Consider the following 19,904-nt stretch of genomic DNA (forward strand, 5'->3'; position numbering starts at 1 on the left):
GCTGAGGCAGGAGAATGGCGTAAACCCGGGAGGCGGAGCTTGCAGTGAGCTGAGATCTGGCCACTGCACTCCAGCCCGGGCGACAGAGCAAGACTCCGTCTCAAAAAAAAAAAAAAAAAAAAAAAGACAGACTTCCTTGTATTACAAATGGGACAATAACCAAGCCACGTAAAACACGTTCCTTTTTCTGAGGCAATGCTGTGCAAAATATTATGTCTTTCTTAATTCCTTGAATGATGGTGAAGGTAAAAGCATTGCAGACAGAAAAGAATCACATTGCCAGAGTATATGTCAATTCCAGTAAGGATGTGTTGTGGTCCATAGAGGGTGAAAAGGATCTGATGAAATAAACCATTGTATATTTGATAGTAACACATTAAGAGCACAGTGTTGATTTCTGCTTTGAGAAAGTTGGACATTCAGCAGTAGCAGAAGTGAAATCAGTGGTCGGGAGTAGAGGGCCCATAATATGGACACCCAAAAGAGCTTTCACACACTCCTCCAAAGCCATCTCTTCAGTACTCATTTTGCCCTAACTGGAGTTCCTGAGAAGAGAGGCTGGGTGAAATCTACTTGGTTATTGAGTATCTCCTTTGGCTAATTTCTAATGGGCATTAACATGACACCAAAAGATCTGCACAACCCAGTTTACTCCCACAGGTCTATGCACATGCTACTGCCCCAGACTACTTTGTCTCTGATGTTTCAGGATTGCTCCTTCCAGGTGCCTAAACAACCAACAAAGTCATTCACCACTGATAAGGTATTTATGTGTCTCTGTTCTTCAGGCTGCTTTTCCCTTTAAATTGTATTCTTTGGAAGTAGACCATTCCCCTCTTTTATTCCAGTGATTTAAGATCACTTACAAGTTTATAGCTAATACCAACATATTACATTGGCCACCTGTGATTCAAACTTGAAGTTTTTCTCCCTCTGCCAGTTGTTCATAGGGAACTCCCCTTAACAACTAAGTATAAGCTAAGGGACAGGCTGTGGTACAACAGAAGAGTCATGGGGATGCCAAAAATTTTATTAATTAACTTGGCTCTGCTGTAGCCTATACTCGAATGTATGTTTCCACTATGGAGTGTTTAGTTGCTGTGCCTGCCTGGCCTTATGACTCAATGAATCTGATAATATGAAACTCATTATGAACAGTTCTATATTCTTTGTTCAGGACTTCAGTTACTCTAAGGGCTCTAGAATAAATTATTTTTAAAAGCTGAAAATGTTTTTTGTTTTGTTTTGTTTTGTTTTTGCATGATGATCAAAATTCTGGGAAATTAGGCAGATAATTTCCTACAGACTATCAGATATTCCATACAGCATTATTATTTGTCACTTATTATTTTAGCTCCATCAGGTTTGCTGGACAATACGGCATGAGTTGTCAAGAAACTTGCACTACAGCTTGTAGTTGCAGCTAAGCCCTCTTATAATCTTAGGTCCAAACTTGAAGTCTGCAGACTACTCTAATAACATATCAGAAATATATTTCCAAGTATGAAATACAGTGCCTCCAATCTGTATGGGTCTTGCAGTGTGCTCTCTTTCTTAGTGGTAGGTGTTGAGAAGTACAGAGGCCCACCAAACTCTCCACCTAATTCCCGTTCTTGGTATCCTACTTTTAAAAAAGTCCAAGTCCTACGTATGACATAAAAAACCTGACAAAACTGTAATTCTAGCATTCTTTACATCCCTCTGCTTTTACAATTAGACCTTGGCTCCAATTTTCCATGTGGATATTCCCAAATATTTCTATGTGAGTCCTGTATGTTTCATGGCAGGCCATGAGGTGATAGTTGGCTGATCTGAACTTAGAATTTTCTTTTCTGAAACTTACTATATGGTTAATTACAAAGCCTTCTAATTAAAAAAATTCTTTATTATTTCTGAGACATGTCCTCACTATGTCACCCAGGTTGGAGTTCAGTGGCATGATCATAGCTCACTGTAGCCTTAACCTCCCAGGCTCAGGATATCCTCAGGAGTAACTGGGACCACATGCATGCTTCACCATGCCCAGCTACTTTTGTTGTTGTTGTTGTTGTCATTTGTAGAGATGGGGCCTCCCTATGTTGCTCAGGCTGGTCTCCAGACTCCTGGGCCCAAATGATCCTCTTGCCTTGGCCTCCCAAATTGCTGAGATTACAGGTGTGAGCCACCACACACAGCCAACAATTCTTGTAGTATTTCTTAAAATTATTTAAGTATCACAACCTCATAACCTGCTCTCCACCTATACATATACATTATCCCAACCCACAAGGTGGGATTTCTAGTAATTGCAATGGTGTTGAGATTGGGTTTTTTGTTTGTTTGTTTTGTTTTGTTTTCCCATCTCTATTATAGTTAGCAATGGGGTCATTATTTTCATCTGATGGATGTGTATTCTAGCTCTAAAATATTATTGCAAGGGCTTGCATTCTAGGCAATTTCTACATACTAACTTTCTCAGTCTGGTTTTTCCTGCAAATCAAAACTATGACAGCTGCTACTGAAAAGAGTTTATTTAGAAGTTACCTTATACGCCCCTGTGAGGTATAAAGGCAGTGACAAAGAGAAGGAGGGAAAGGCAATCAAAAGGTGCATTGTTAAATTGGCCACAGTTACATTTTTTTTTTTTTTTTTTTTTGTAAGAGATGTTGTCTGACTATGTTGTCCAGGTTGGACTCAAATTTCTGAGATCAAGCAATTCTTCTAGCACAGCCTCTGGAGTAGTGGGTCTACAGGTGCACATCATCAGCCGTCTCCCTAGGACTCTTCGATGAGCCTTATGCAATGGTTCTCAGAACTGTATTCCAGGGAAACAAAAGTAAGCTTTCATACTTTTGCACCCATCCTGCATTTGTCAAGAGTAGTCTTTTCACAGGCAGTATTAATTATCTGATTTTGGGATTTCTCATGCCTGATATTCCTCAGACATGTTACTGCTCAAAGGCGGTCAAGAAGAACTATGAATGTCTTGTGTGGATCTAGTGGAAATCAACACAGCACTGGCTTGTGTATGGGATAAAACCCTAAAGATTGGAAGTGACAGGCACAGATCAACTTATTCTTTTAGTCTCCCCTCCCTTATGGAGAACCCAATAAAAATGTTAATAGCAACTCTTGCTTTCTAATTTTTTTATTCCTTTTAAAAGATTTCACGTGGTTATAACTTTCATTTCTTTTCTTTTTGCAATTTTCATTTGAAGAAAAACAGTAGCATTTGGTATGAGCTCTGTTGAAGCCAATGAGTGCAAGAATTTAAAGATTCAAGGTGGCATATGGCGAAATGTTTTTTAAACTTATATAAATAATATAATATATAATATATATTCAATTCCTTACAGATACATCTTGCTAGCCTGCTATTTTCCTTCTAGTACATGTAGCATAAGTCCTTTTATTTTTATACATTTTGATCTAGCTGCGGTTCAAACTGAGTTCTTATTGTGCTTCTCTTTCCTTGCAGAACTGCTGTGAGAACTCAAAAATTCTTATTTCTACTGGTACTCTGTAATTCCAGATGATCACTTCTGTGTCGTCATCTTATACATTACCCAGTGACAAACAGTCTTCATTCAGTCTTCATCATAACACCCTCCATTCTTGAAACAATTTTAATACTCTCATTTTATAAGCAAGACAGTGATTATTTAAAGGAAGTACATAGCCTATATGAAGTCAAACTGTAAATTATCTGTGTAACCAAGATAAAACATTATTATTATTGGTTTTCAAGGAAGCCAATATTATACTTTATTCTATCAAAATTATTAATACTGATTTGTAGCCACAGTGAAATCAATTGTAACTGTACAAAGAAGAAAATAAAATTAATTTAGCACTTCTGTGATTTAGTTTCCTCATTGGTGGGTGGAAAGACACAAAATGAGATAGCTTCAATAATTGATCTATGAGATCCACTTCAAATCTAATATTCTGTAATTCTAAGTAAACCCTGACCTTTTTATTACAAATACTCTGTTTTCTCTGATATTGACCTTGATTAATAAACCAATCACTCCATCCTTAGCCATGATTATAGTCAAAGCTCTTTTTGGTGCAAATATTAGAAACCCAATCCAATTATCTTAAGCAAGGGGTGGTAGGGAGAGGAAATTTATTTTCAGCATATTAGTTTATCCACATGAAGTATGACGGCAGGAATCAGAGTTAAGCTTCATTAGGAACAGAAATCAGGAACTTGAATTAGTAAATGAGGTTGCCCTCTATTAGTTCTGGGCCACATTGGCCTCTTTGCTTTGCCTTACTCCAGACATGTGTTTCATTCTTTTCCCTTGACACATGGATTATTTTGGATTTTAACAAGCTAACAGACAAGTAACTATCTCAGCCCAGCTTTGTCACACTTATCAGTTTAAGTGTATACTAGAGAAATGCTGAAATTGCTGTCCCAACTCCAAATTTATGGAATAAGTTTAGGATTGATCTAACATTAACCATTTGTCTAAAAATTTCAACTGTGAGATGGGGTAAATCTCATAGTATAGACCTACTTCCAAGGTAGAAACAGGTGTTCTTAGGATAAAGATTTTTTTTTAAAAGCTTGGGAAGTGTGGGTTTTACATTTAAGTGGGTCTTCAATCCATCTTGAGTTAATTTTTGTACAAGGGGTAAGGAAGGGGTCCAGTTTCAGTTTTCTGTATATGGCTAGCCAGTTTTCCCAGCAACATTTAATAAATAGGGAGTCCTTTCTCCATTGCTTGTTTTTGTCAGGTTTGTCGAAGATCAGATGGTTGCAGATGTGTGGTGTTATTTCTGAGGTTTCTGTTCTGTTCCATTAGTCTATGTCTGTTTTGGTACCAGTACCATGTCATTTTGTTACTGTAGACTTGTAGTATAGTTTGAAGTCAGGTAGTATGATGCCTCCAGCTTTGTTCTTTTTGATTAGGATTGTCTTGGCTATACAGGCTCCTTTTTGGTTCCATATGAAGTTTAAGGTATTTTTTTCTAATTCTGTGAAAAATGTCAATGGTAGTTTGATGGGAATAACGTTGAATCTATAAATTACTTTGGGAAGTATGGCCATTTTCATGATACTGATTCTTCCTATCCAAGGGGATGGAATGTTTTTCCATATGTTTGTGTCCTCTCTTATTTCCTAAGCAGTGGTTTGTAGTTCTTCTTGAAGAAGTCCTTCACATCTCTTGTTAGCTCTATTCCTAGGCATTTTATTCTCTTTGTAGCAATTGTGAATGGGAGTTCATTCATGATTTGGTTCTCTGCTTGTCTATTGTTGATGTATATGAATGTTTGTGATTTTTTGCACATTGATTTTGTGTTCTTAGACTTTGCTGAAGTTGCTTAACAGCTTAAGGAGTTTTTGGACTGAGACGATGGGGTCTTCTAAATATAGAATCATGTTGTTTGCAGACAATTTGACTTCTTCTCTTCCTGTCTGAATACTTTATTTCCCTAGCCTGATTTCTGTAAAAACACTAGAAGAAAACCTAGAGAATACTATTCAGGTCATAGGCATGGTCTAAGACTTCATAACTAAAACACCAAAAGCAATTGCAACAAAAGCCAAAATTGACAAATGGGATCTAATTAAACTAAAGAGCTTCTGTACAGCAAAAGAAACACATCGGAGTGAACAGACGGCCTGAAGAATGGGAGTACATATTTGCAATCTAACCATCTGACAAAGGTGTAATATCCAGAATCTACAAGAAACTTAAACAAATTTACAAGAAAAAAGAAAAAACCCATCAAAAAGTGGGCAAAGATATGAACAGACACTTCTCAAAAGAAGGCATTTATGTGTCCAACAAACATGGAAAAAGCTAATCATCACTGATCATTAGAGAAATGCAGATCCAAACCACAATGAGATATCATCTCATGCCCATCAGAATGACAATTATTAAAAGTCAAGAAACAACAGATGCTGGCGAGGCTGTGGAGAAATAGGAACACTTTTGCTCTTTTGGTGGGAATATAGATTGGTTCAAACATTTTGGAGGACAATGTGGTGATTCCTCAGGGATCTAGAACTATTTGACCCGATAATCCCATTACTGAGTATATACCCAAAGGAATATAAATAATTCTACTATAAAGACACATGAACACATATGTTTATTGCAACACTATTTATAATAGCAAAGACATTGAACCAACCCAAATACCCATCACTGATAGACTGGCTAAAGAAAATGTGGTACATATACACCACAGAATATTATACAGCCAGAAAAAGAATGAGTTCATGTCCTTTTCAGGGACATGGATGAAGCTGGAAACCATCATCCTCAGCAAACTAACACTGGAACAGACAACCAAACGTTGCATGTTTTCACTCGTAAGTGGAGGCTGAACAATGAGAACACATGGACATAGGGAGGAGAACAACACATACTGGGGCCTGTTGAGGGGTGGGAGGCAAGGGGAGAGGTAGCATTAGAACAAATACTTCATGCATGTGGGGCTTAAAACCTAGATGATGAGTTGATAGGTACAGCAAATCATTATGGCAAGTGTATACCTATGTAACAAACCTACACCTTCCTGCACATGTATACCAGAACTTAAAGTAAAATTAACAACGACAACAACAACGTGTGGGCTGAGAAGTCACTGCAAAACAAGTCTAGTAGACATAAAATGATGAGATTATTTCAAGAGGCAAAGAGAGTGATTGCTAAGATTGATATATCTTCCAAACAGACAATATAAACTTCACAATGTTAGAGAAAACCCAAAGTGATGTATGATACTTCCATAGAAAACCTGCAAATATATTACATTGGGTCTTCCATGGAAGCAATAATCAATTATTTTCAATGACATTTTATCTATTTGTACAATGAATTACGTGTCCATATTTGTTCTATTCATCTACAGAAGAAATACCTACTATAAGAAATCACTCCAAGTAGTTATAGACATGTGCACTAGACAGTTTTAAAACCTCAATATCTCTGACTAATTAAATGTCTCTTTGATATAGCCAACGGCAGGGGGACTCATGATGGTGTTAACAACCTGTGAAATATAAACAGCTCAGAACTTCTAAGAGCATCACTTGGGAGCATGAAACCATAAAATAAAGACTCAGCTATTCTGTTTAACCTTTATGGTTTATAGTAGCAAAATTGAAATCTAATAGTTGCAAACTAAATTTCTGTATGGGAAAGTTAAGCTCAGAGTGAGATGAAATTTAACAAAGTAAAGCATAATATGAATTCACTGAAACAAGCATTGAGAATAGAAATGGTAAAAGACATTCCAATGCATGCTATTAAAACAAAGAAAATGCTGAAAAAGTAAGGAATTTTCAAAAAGATTAAGATATTATGTAAGATTTACTATTATACATTTCATGTATATCAACCATTTGGAGAGATGCGTAAGATCCTTTTAACATAGAAATATTCTGTGTGTGTGCGTGTGTATGTGTGTATACACAATAGACTTTAGATTAAATTCAAACAGTTATCTCCTTTCATCTCTTAACCTTCTGACTTTTGGCCACTAATCTTTATTCTTCAGCAAACAGACAAATCAATTGCTACATCATCTGTTTAAAAGTAGGAAAGGAAAAAATACTAAAATTTTAAAATTAAGAGAATTGTTGAAGGAGACAGGAAATAATGAAAAAAATTTTTATAAAGAAACTGAGTTACATTTTCACTTTTTGTCTACTGTATGTAAAACACTGGAAAAATGCAGTACAACAGAAGTAAAATATACAGTATGATGACAAAAGAATATAAAGTGTGTGATAACTCCAGGTAAAAATAAATACTTTTCAGGAAAACATAAAATGCTAAAAGAAATTATATCTCTTACATTTTTAAATGGCTCATGTCTCTCATTCACATAGCATTCTTCAATTTTCCAAGCATGGCCATATATGCAATCTGAATTCTCAGTGGTAACAGCACGAAGAGGAAGTGAGGGGAAATAAAGAAACTGAGGTTAGGAAAACTGAGCTGTCATGTTAAGACTGTGGTCAGGATCTATATCTGATGATTATCCTTTACACAAACTGAAAACAATTACCATTTGATTTTAAAATACTGTGAATGCCCATTATCTGTTTATGAAAATTCTATGAGAATATACACAGAAAAAGATTCATTGAAAATGACTGTCATTTGATGAGGACATGGTTTCTGTGTTATTTTACTACTTTAAGTGACAAATAAAATGAATATTTGAAAAGTCATCTCACTTTCTACTTAATCTCAACAACTTAACAGGAAGGAGGAGTTGCAAACATTTTCATTGAACATTGTTCAGAATAAGAGAAGTTCTTAAAAACTCAGTCAATATTGTTAAATATTTTGAGAGAAAATCAATTTATGAGTATTAGTTAAACTTTGATGTTAAGTTATCAGTATTTCAAGATATTATCTAATAATTATGTGTGTGTATATATATACACACACACACACACACACATAACTGTATACACACCACACACATACATAGATATATATATGAGGAGAGGGAAAGAAAAATTATACACACAAAATTAGTGACTTCAAGGCCCATCTTCCCCTATTTGCTACATCCTGTTGAAAGGCAGGACATTTTCACTGTCTAGTTCTCTCCCTAGATGGATGTACCTGGTGATCAATGGGTACATTGTAATTGACACTGGTGGGGTTTTCCCCTTAATTATAAAAGATAGAAAAGGACTGCATTCATATAATTCAAGTCAATTAGGAAGGTCCTCAAATGGAGCAGTGATAGAGATTCCGATGGTTTACAAGAGGTGAAATAAAAATCACACTGTCTAGTTAAATATTGGAAGAACTGAAGAGATGTTTAGATTCATACGATGTAACAAGTAGCTATTGGAATGGACAGTGGGAAAGATTCTCAGGATAATTCACTTAGAGCCCCCTGAGATTGGGTTATGGATTATAGAGAACGGTATCTCACTGATTAGGCTGAAAGCAGAGGTTATCTTGAATAGGCCCAGATAGTAAGGAAAAGAGAAAGAAGGTAGCAGCAGTGCCAGTTGCTTTTTAAGGCAATGGGACAAGGGTGCATAAGTCTCATGCTTCAATTATATGCAATGGAAGGTAGCTGGGTTTGCATTCTCATAAAAGATATTGCTCAAGAGAGCTATCATCTCAATAAGGAGATATCAGCAGACAGAGCGATGTCAACACTATTTCAAAAGTTGAAGGGATGTCACAAGAAGTCAGTTGGAGAAAACATGCCCTGTGTTAGAGGGTAGTTGGAAGGTCCAGTGGGATCTCCAAGAATGATCTCTAAAGAATTCACTAATGTGCTCCTTAAATTAGCCAGCATTAGAATAATGTATTTGCTTAAGCCAAAATTTAAATATTAAGAAATCCAAAACAAAATGAATAGCCCTTGTCCTGGTTTTGAAACCTCTTCACTCTACTCAGTCCTGAGGAGTTAAAATCAACAAATGAGGGTTTGGTACTGCAGGTGATATGGAGTGAGTGAAAAAATACATCATGCTGTCACTTTTCTACCACTGCCAATGAGCTACACATCAGACCTGAGAAGGTTAACTATGGTTGGTGGTGAAAGGGAGGAAGAAGAAAGTCACTTTGAATTTAATGAGAAATTAAAAATTAGCATTAAATTGGATTGTGCACTTTAATATATATGAATAAAACTGCTTTTTATATTGAGGACACTGACCTACTGGGCTGTAGGGTATGCTCAATATGTCAACCAAGGTTAAGGATAAAATCTAAGAGAGCGTGTTTAGAAGCAATGATTTATATAAATTAATTAATTAATTAATTCAGTTTTTGGTAGTTCTGCAGAGTTTGACTCATTCAATAAATTGTTTAAACTCAATCTTAGAATGTCAGAATAGGTATACTATTCACGTTCTAAGTGTTTCATTTTTCAATTTGAGGCTCAGGCTTTGCATCATACTTAGCTCCTGTTATCAGAGTTAGAAATCTAGGACTTCAGCAATTATTCTCCCTTATGGTTGATTCTATCATAAGGTTATTCAGTGACTTTTGTACTCTCAGGGCCCAGTTATTACTGATCTAATAGTCATTGGCTCACCTGTTTTTTTTTTTTTTTTTTTTTTTTTATGTTCAGTTTCATACAATTTAGTAACACTGCTATGATCATTAGGGCTTTTAACCAAATATTTTGGTTCTCTGCATTGCAGTAAAATTTTACCACATAACAGACTTCAAAATTTCATAGAAAACCCATATTATAAAAAAAGCATAGACTTCAAAATATTTTGCACCAAATTAAGCTCATAATAACTTTTTACAACATGTCTGAAAACTATCTGGTTGAGACACTAAGAAAGCTATCCTTTAGAAAAGATTCCCTATCTAGGCAACATAGATTCTGCTAAAATTAAAGCAAGTTCAAACATCAAATTTATGGTGAAGGTTGGGTAGAAGAAGAGTGAAATCACTGATGCTTTCAAAAAAGTTTAGGCGGACAGTGCCCCCAAGAAATCAGCAGTTTACAAATAAACAACTCATTTTAAGAAGGGATGAGACAAGGTTGAAGATGAGGCACACGGTGGCAGATAATCCACATCAATTTGTGAGAAAAAACATTTATGTTTTCCATGCTCTAATTGAAGAGGTGCAACAATTAACAGCGGAAAATGTATATACTAATGGATTTAGTAAAAAATTAATGTGGAGCAGACTTCCTAACTGATGGTTGTCAAAATCATTGTACCCAGACTAGCTTCACACAAAAGTATAGCTTTCAATTGAAATTTTAAACAAGTAAAATCAAGATACAAATGTTTGCAAAAAAAAGCATGGCTTTACCAGTACAGTCCTGAAGACAAAGCACAATCAAAGCAGTGGCTACCAAGGGTTGGAAGTGTGTTCCAATCAACACCAGTGCAGACCAGTCAAGAGAAAAGGTCGTGCCACCATTTTTTCAGGATGCTCAAGTCATGTTGCTTATTGACTTTCTGGAGGTCCAAATAACAATAAAATGTGCTTATTTGGAGAGTGTTTTGAGAAATTTGCCCAAGCTTTAGCAGAAAAACACTTAGTACAGCTACACTAGAAAGTTCTTCCCCACCATGATAATACTCCTGCTCATTATTTTTATGAAACCAGGGCAATTTTGCAAGAGTTTTAATGGGAAATTATTGGCATCCATTTTACAGTCCTGATTCAGCTACTTCTGACTTCTTTTTGTTTCCCAATCCTAAAAAATCTGTAAAGGGCACCCATTTGTTTTCAGTTGATAATGTAAAAAACTACATTCACATCATTAAATTTCCAGGACCCTCCCCTCAGTTCTTTAAAGATGAACTAAATGCCTGGTATCATTGCTTATCAAAGTGTCTAGAAACTGATGGAGCTTATGTTAAGAAATAAAGTCTATATTTTCTTATTTATCTTTTTATCTTTTTATTTATCTTTTAATTCTGTTTTTCTATGAACTTTTTGAAGTCCCCATGCATGCATACAAGTGCATGTGTGTGCATGTGTGTTTGTGTGTATATGTACAGTGTAGTTGGAGAAATATGATTATTAAATTAGCATTAAATCAGAATGTGATGTGCATCACAACCTACTCAGAGATTTCAAAGACAGAAAGAAATTTTTCCTTTTTATGTAGACATGCAGAAATAATAAATGACACATATGTTCGCAAGATGGACAATAATTGATCCTCAAGAAAGAAGTCTTGAAGATACCATTTGTCAAAACGTGGTTTATCCTGGTCCTGGATTCACCTGGAAATTGAGGTGGCCATCTATTTTTTGCTAATTGACTTTACTCAAGGAAAAGCAAAACTCTTGCATCGCTATAATGGGAACTAGTTTTGGATCCAAGTGCCCTAGTGTAGTTAGATTTCTATTCTCCCACAGAAACTGGGTGATAGGAGCACTATCTTTCCGATGATTACACATCAATGAATTTGTCCCTGGGCCTGGAGGAAAGCAATTCTGGGTTGTAAAGAAGACACGAGGCTTATTTACCATTCAGAAGTCTCCACACAAATTTCAAAGATAAAGAAGTTATAACTACAAGTGTTCTAAAGTAAATGTGTTTTTCCTTGAATTTATCCTGCTTCGATTCCACAATGCTTTTTGAATATGTAAATAGATGTGATTTTTGTCAGTAAAAGAAAATTCTTAGTCAATAAGTCTTTTTATATTGTTACTGCCATAATTACTTTCGCTTCAGTATCCTATTGTTTTTGCCAACCCTTTCATGTATGTGTTTCAGTTGAATATTTCCTAATGCTCTATCTCCTATTCTATAAATCTCTTCTTTCTTGTCCAATTTCTTGATACCATATATTGACCTATTAATTTTAGTTTAATGCACTTGTGAGAAACAGAATTTATAGCACATTCTTTTTATAGTTTTCTGTCCTTTTGAGAACTTACTCTCATCTATGCCTATTGATTTAGATATGTGAATTAGAGTTCTTTAGAGTCTATATATGAGAACAGTAATAACTTGGACATTCCTGTGCTTGCTTTCTCTTGCTTATATTCTTTGTCTTATCTATTTTTTAAAATATTCTGTTGATTTCTGATTCAATATAAGACATTGTCAAATAAATTATAAAGGTCTCAGATAATATCATTCTCCACAGAAGGAATTCCTCTTCTTAATCCAATTACACTAAACTGACTAGTGGCTGGGTTCCATAATTGCATTATTTTCTTAACTGCCCGATTGTGCTTTACCTCCACTACTGGGGATTAGCTATATGGGAGCTCTAACTGACAGTGTTGAGCATTCAACCAATTTTCCAGCCTTGTTAAGTCTTGAAATACCAATGTCTCTTTAGTGTTGTCAGACTGTGGACTAGTCCACAGATGGTTAGAGAGTATAGGCATCATCTTTTCTTAAAGTACTTATGATATCAAAAGTGATCACAATTGTTAGTCCACTCAGGACTTTGACTGTATTATACTAACATTTCAAAATATAAAGCTCTTTCTGACACTGTTCTACTTCATCAAAAATCCAGTATTTCAAGTAAAAGAAGTAATATTCTACACTGTATAGTGTAACTATCCTGGTTAAAAGCACAATTTGTAAATCAGGCAAATAAGGTGTGAATATGAGCTCTATCCCTTAATAGAAAAGTAGCACTTGGCAAGTAATAACACCTTATCTAGCTTAGGGATAAAAATAGTAATGATACAAGGTTATTTATAAAATTTGATTTTTTTTGCTTAAAATATTTTTTAGTATCTACATAAGATTTTAAAATCTGTTTTATATCCTGGGAATACAGCAGGCAGTGGATAATATACTAAAAAACATCCTATTCTGAAGGGAGTTTGAATTCTAATGTGAAGAAACAGGCAATAAATACCAATAGACAATAAATATTGTATGTCAGATAGTTATAGGTAGTATGGAGAAAAATAAGGTGAATATCAGTTACCCTGCTCCCAGACAATGCCACCATTGCCTAATGGGCTTATGAACAAAGAGACCATGGGAGAAATGATAGTGGTTATGCATAGGATCAGGGCAGAACCGGTTATAGCCACTGTTGAGTGTCAGTATGAGCACAGCAGAAACCAATACTTTGCCCCTGATAAGGCAGAGTTCCCTGGGATTTAGCTAGCTTAACTGGTGTGATAGGCAATATTTTTTTTCTCACTGGGGTAGACACTTATTCTGGATATAGATAGAAATCTGGACTGCCTCCCTATCTGAAATGCTTCTGCCACTACAACTATTCACGGACTCAAAAAAATGCTAGATTCATCCTGTTGGCATTACACACAGCATCACTTTTGACCAAGCAAATAATTTTCTGGTAAATGCATTTTGGCAATAAACCCAAGTCCATGGAATTCACTAAATGTACATGTTCACCACTTTCTTGAAGCAGCTGGATTTTTTAAAAAGTGCAATGACCTTTTGAATTTTTACTTATAGTTCTACCTAGGCTACAAACACTTGCAAAACTGAGGCAATGTTCTATAGGCTGTGATATATGCACTAAATCGGCATTGCATATAAAATGATGTGTCTCCCATCACCAAGATTCATGGGTCTTTGAATCGAAGGGTGAAAATATTAATTATTATTATATGAATGTTTATATGGTGTTGCTAGTATGCAAAAATTTCTATGCTAAAAAATTAACCTGGGATTTGCCTATTTGATATTAGTGTTCTGGAAACTTCATACCTCTAGAATCTAGAATTCAGTGAATAAGCCTTTCATTCATTTAGCATATTTCATAAGAAACTATTATGTGCCAGGCTATCAATTGGGCATATCACCATGTTTTACGTACTGGTAATAAAGCAACAAATATGATATATTTTTGTATTAAAGGAACATACAGTTTAGTGGAGGTGAGAGATAAATAAACATTATAATATTATGCAGTGTGGGAGAGGCTGTGATAAGGAATGTGCCATGTGATTTGATAATGCTTATGGAGGGACTAACCCAACTTGGCAAGCTCAGAGGTGTATTTCAAAAATTAATATATAAAATAGTATATTATATCACGTAATGCCAACTTATTTATTTGTAATGAAAATTAGTCATCGGCTGGGCACAGTGGCTCATGCCTGTAATCCCAGCACTTTGGGAGGCCAAGGCGAGCAGATCACCAGTGCAAGGGATCGAGACCATCCTGGCCAACATGGTGAAACCCCATCTATACTAAAAATACAAAAAATAGCTGGTTGTAGTGGCTGTGAGTGTAGTCCCAGCTACTTGGGAGGCTGAGGCAGGAGAATCGCTTGAGCCTGGGAGGGGGAGATGGAGGTTGTGCAGTGAGCCAAAACCATACCACTGCACTCTAGCCTGGCTACACAGTGAGACTCCGTCTCGAAAAAAAAAAAAAAAGAAAGAAAGAAAGAAAGAGAAAGAAAGAAAGAAAGAAAGAAAGAAAGAAAGAAAGAAAGAAAGAAAATAAAAAAGAAAAGAAAAGAAAACTGGTCACCAGAAGACTGAATGCCTAGAAGATTTTCCCATTTATCCTCTTTCTGCCCATAGACCCAGTGCAAGCCAAAGTTATGTTGAATGAACATGCAATCAGAACAATGGCGTTAGACAAGTCAAATGAATACAATAGGGACAGAGTTGGGTGCATCCCATTTTCATTAGCCATGCCTTTGTAAATGGTACCAACAGTCTAGAGGCCTGTTGACTACAACCACTGACATCAATCTCTACATTAAGGAAGCTGATAAGGGTTTAATCTAGTTGGCTAAAAGTAATTTTTCCAGATAATGCTCATATGAAAACTTCTGATATTTGCCTTTGAAATTTTCCATTTTCTATAGTTTTGAGGCAGACTAACTCCTGACTTTGATAATGTCAAAGGATTTTTGAGGTAGTCGAGATATTATTTTATAAACTTTACTATTGAATAAGTATCAAATTAGGAGCCCCAAGTCAGAACTATGTAATTAAAATCTGTCACCAACTTTAGGCAAGTCTCTAGATTGTTCTGTCTTTCAATTTCCTTGTTGAAAAGTAAAAACACAAAACTAGACAATTTTATTTTTCCAAACTTGACTTTAATCATGCAACTCTATGATCATTGTAAATGGTTGGTAAAAATCAAGAATTCTTTCTATTCATTCCAAGTCTGCTATGAAATCTCAACTCTGAGACCAGATTGAGTTTTCAATTGCTAACTCAAATGCATAGTGTTTATACCATATAAAACATGAATGTAATTTTCTGAATTCAGCACCCAATCTTACAGGAATAAAATATACTGAAAGGATAACAAATGAATAAAGAATATTACATTAAATATGTAAGAATGGCAGTAGTTTGAGTCTGCACAGAAGAAAATTCAATTAATTTTCTGCATATGTAACTTTTTGAAGGCTATGATTTTTTTTTTTTTTTTTTTTTTTGGTACAGATGGAGTCTTGCTCTGTCGCCCAGGCTGGAATGCAATGGCGTGATCTCAGCTTGTTGCAACCTCTGCCTGCCGGGCTCAAGCAATTCTCCTGCCTCAGCCTCCCGAGTAGCTGGGATTACAGGTGCACGCTGCCATGCCTGGCTAATTTCTTTTGCATTGTAGTAGAGACAGGGTTTCACCATGTTGCCCAGGCTGGTCTCGAACTCCTGAGCTCAGGCAATCTGCCTGCCTCGGCCTACCAAAATGCTAGTGTTACAGGCACGAGCCGCTGCACCTGGACTTTGAAAGCTATAATTTTTATGCTTTGTAGGAATCTGAAAAACAGATGTATTATATACTGCAGCAAATTTTTGTATTACTTCTAACTTCCAAATGTTAGGGTTAATATGACCCTGGAGTTGACCACAAAGAGCTTATATAGAAAGAATATTAAATGTTTGTTTTCTTTCCTGAGCAAAGACAACTTTAAAAAGTTCTTAATTTGCTTTGTGAAAGCTACTGATGATAGGGACTACATGCCAGGCTGCAGTGATAGTGATAAATGGTGTTGATGCCGTAGGGTGATACCTGACTAAATTAGCTGGTAAAGCTAAATTGTGTTCATTTTCAGTTTCTAACGCTGTGTAGAAGTGATGGCTGTTCAGCCACCATCCAATTGGCTTTGCTTACTTTGTGATTTAATTGTGTAGAAGGTAGTAATAAAAATTTAGAAATGTATTAAAAAAGGGGGAAATGCGCTTTTACTACAGACACTAAGAATAAGATATGCTAACAGGAGTCCAGGGAACTTTAGGAATATTGAAGCAATTCAGTTTAAAAGCATCTTCTTTTTTTAAATTTTATTATAATTGCTAAGAAAAGCAACTTTTTGTCTGGAGAATATAGAAACTCATTCTCATGATGGACTATTATGAAATTATAAAGCTTGGAGGTGGAAAGTATGCAAAAACATACAGAAACATACTGATAATGATCTCATTAGCGTATCTTTCAGACTCTCTCCTCCCCCTTTGTAACTTTCTTTTAAGGATGCAGCTAGGTGAATAATTACATTTACTTTATCATTACCATTATTATGGTGCAGCATGCACCTTTCTGTATTTTTTAGAGTAATAAAAATTAAGATAAGTAGACTACCCTCTTGGATATGTATTTATGTATTTATTTACTGTATCACATAAGTTAATAGGAAAAGGAGAGAAAGAAACTGGAGGAAAAAAAGGATATCATGAAAAAGAAATCTCAGTATATAACTGTAAGACAGAGCAAATTACAAGCTGTATGTACTTTAAAAATTGTTACACTAGGGCCGGGCGCGGTGGCTCAAGCCTGTAATCCCAGCACTTTGGGAGGCTGAGACGGGCGGATCACGAGGTCAGGAGATCGAGACCATCCTGGCTAACACAGTGAAACCCCGTCTCTACTAAAAATACAAAAAACTAGCCGGGCGAGGTGGCGGGCGCCTGTAGTCCCAGCTACTCCGGAGGCTGAGGCAGGAGAATGGCGTAAACCCGGGAGGCGGAGCTTGCAGTGAGCTGAGATCTGGCCACTGCACTCCAGCTCGGGCGACAGAGCAAGACTCCGTCTCAAAAAAAAAAAAAAAAAAAAAAAAAAAAATTGTTACACTAAACAGAAGTATCATTATTTGCGCATTTATGAACATAATTTACAAATGTCACAAAAAGAAGAGGTAGAACTCTGAAGGCCTACCACTCACTAAATAATATTTTAGGATAATGTGCTCTTCTATGAAATTTTATAGTTCACGAGACTTTTATAATGTGATCTCTGATCATCTTAAATGTGAATTTGTGTTATTGGTTGCTGTTCTATGTAACAGGGATTTTTAAAAAAAAATTGTTTGTTTGTTCTGATGTCCTGGAGGGTAGACTTGCTAACAGAAATAAGCAATGAAAAGTTTACTTCGTTTACTGAAAAGCTTACTGAAGTTACATATTTTAAAGCTTAGAAGTATTAAACTTATTCTATGTCCTTAGAATTAACAACAACTTTTTGGTAAACCTTTGATAAATGTATAGGCTAATTAAAACATTCATCTACTTTCAAATATTTTTGACAATCTTTATGTACTTTATGTTTTTAGTCTCCTTTTTCATATATTTCAATTATAATATTTATCAAGTAATTCATCCAGTAAATATTATAAATTGAATATTTAAGTATTATGAAACTTAAAATCTCTTAAATATGTCAGTGTGCATTATAAATTATTAAGTTTCTCCAAAAAAGCAAATCTACAATAATGCTGTAAGATACTCTCTGTTAGCTTTCATTCTTATTTCTCTGAGTAACTTACATGGACTTATCAAAATTTTTTCCCTTCATTTATATAAGGGTGGAGATTTGGATTACTTAGAGTTTTTGCGCATTATCAATAATACTGCTGTGGATATTCCTGTGCATATATTTTTGTTTGAGCATTAAGTTCGGTTGGTTGTTAAGTGAAATTAATAGTAACAAAAGAGTATACACCATCAACATTTTATAATTAACTTTATTGAAGGCATGAAGGTTTCTTTACACAGCATTATCAAGGAGTTGTGACTCAAACATTTCTATCTTTGGTTATAAATCTTGTGCATGATGGAAAAGGCATTAGCACACTAAAACAGTAATTACATCACTCCAAATAATTTGAAATTGGAGAATATTAATCAACATTTCCTAAAAATCTATGCCACTGCCTGGATTCTTTAGATGATTCTGATTGAATAACTGCATCTAATGTTTTAAAAGTTCTATAACAGTGTCTTCATAACACAAAATAGATGGTTCTGTAGTCCAAAGCCTTATATTAAGTTATGCTTTAGCCAGTTATTTATTAACCAAGTTATATCTACATCAATAATTCAGTTTTCTATATCGCTTAATTTGATTTTGAAGTTCTTTGGTCCTTCGATAAAGTAATGACTTTCTGTGTCTAATTCTAAGCACATATGAATTTGTAAAACTCCTTCAGGTCTTACTTGTAAATCCAATTTCTTAGAATCATGTGATGTTTATGAACAATAGTATCATATTTGATAAATCTGGATCCTTCTCACAGCTTGCACTGATTTTCTGATACAATTTTCTAGGTCAATTTGCACCTACTTGCAAAATACGTTTTTCTAAATCTGAAAATTTGACCATCTAATGACTAAAAATAAAAAAAATTTTAGTGAGATGTAAAAAACATTTTATTTTGAAATAAGAATTATAAAGTTTTTAGGAAATATCTTTATGAATAGGTATATATCACTTATTACAAATGATATTTGAGTTTTTATTTCTTAAATTGAAATATATTTTATAATCTGTTTCTAATAAAATGTTTGGTCTAAATTCTCAAAGAATATATTTAGACTACTTTAACAATATTAATTTTAACATATTTATCCAATGTTTTTCTTATAAACATTAACACTAATCAATTGCCATGTTGAAAATTAAAACGTGGTTCCAGGGTCTGTACTTTCAATTTAATTACTTTGAATTTCTCCATATGAATATTTTTTAGTTAGTGGTCTATTTCCAAACATCCATATTACAGGGCATTGTGAAGATGAAATGAAATTGTCTGCAAAGTTTTTAGTACAGTGATTAGTACCTAGTTAAGTGGTTTGTAAAACTTAGCCACTTTTATTTACAATATTGTTTCTGAGGTCTCGAGGTCTTGAAAGACTTATTATTGTTTACTTGCTAAATTTTACATTTTGTGTGTGTGTCCAGAACTATAGGCCAAACTTCCTGAAATAGCTCCTTTGTAAGGTGTACATATCTTCTATGGAAGCAGGTTTCAAAAGACTATTTTTCTCCCATAGGATTGGCTTACTCTTTCTTTTGGAATTCTTGTTCTCGTTAGGACAGGCAAAATAGAGTTGAAAGGAATTCCACACAGAAAAAGAAAGAACCCAAACTAAATAATAAAAAACTTCAATTAAAAAATTTACCTTTGGATTATTATATGATATGTAAAATGACTATATGATATTATACTGGAAACTGGTAATAGCTTCATGGATAAAATCACCTGTTATAGCCAGAGAATTAGTATAATAAATACATATGTTTTA

Source organism: Piliocolobus tephrosceles, chromosome 4 (assembly GCF_002776525.5).
Source record: "Piliocolobus tephrosceles isolate RC106 chromosome 4, ASM277652v3, whole genome shotgun sequence".
In the NCBI taxonomy this organism is placed as follows: Eukaryota; Metazoa; Chordata; class Mammalia; order Primates; family Cercopithecidae; genus Piliocolobus; species Piliocolobus tephrosceles.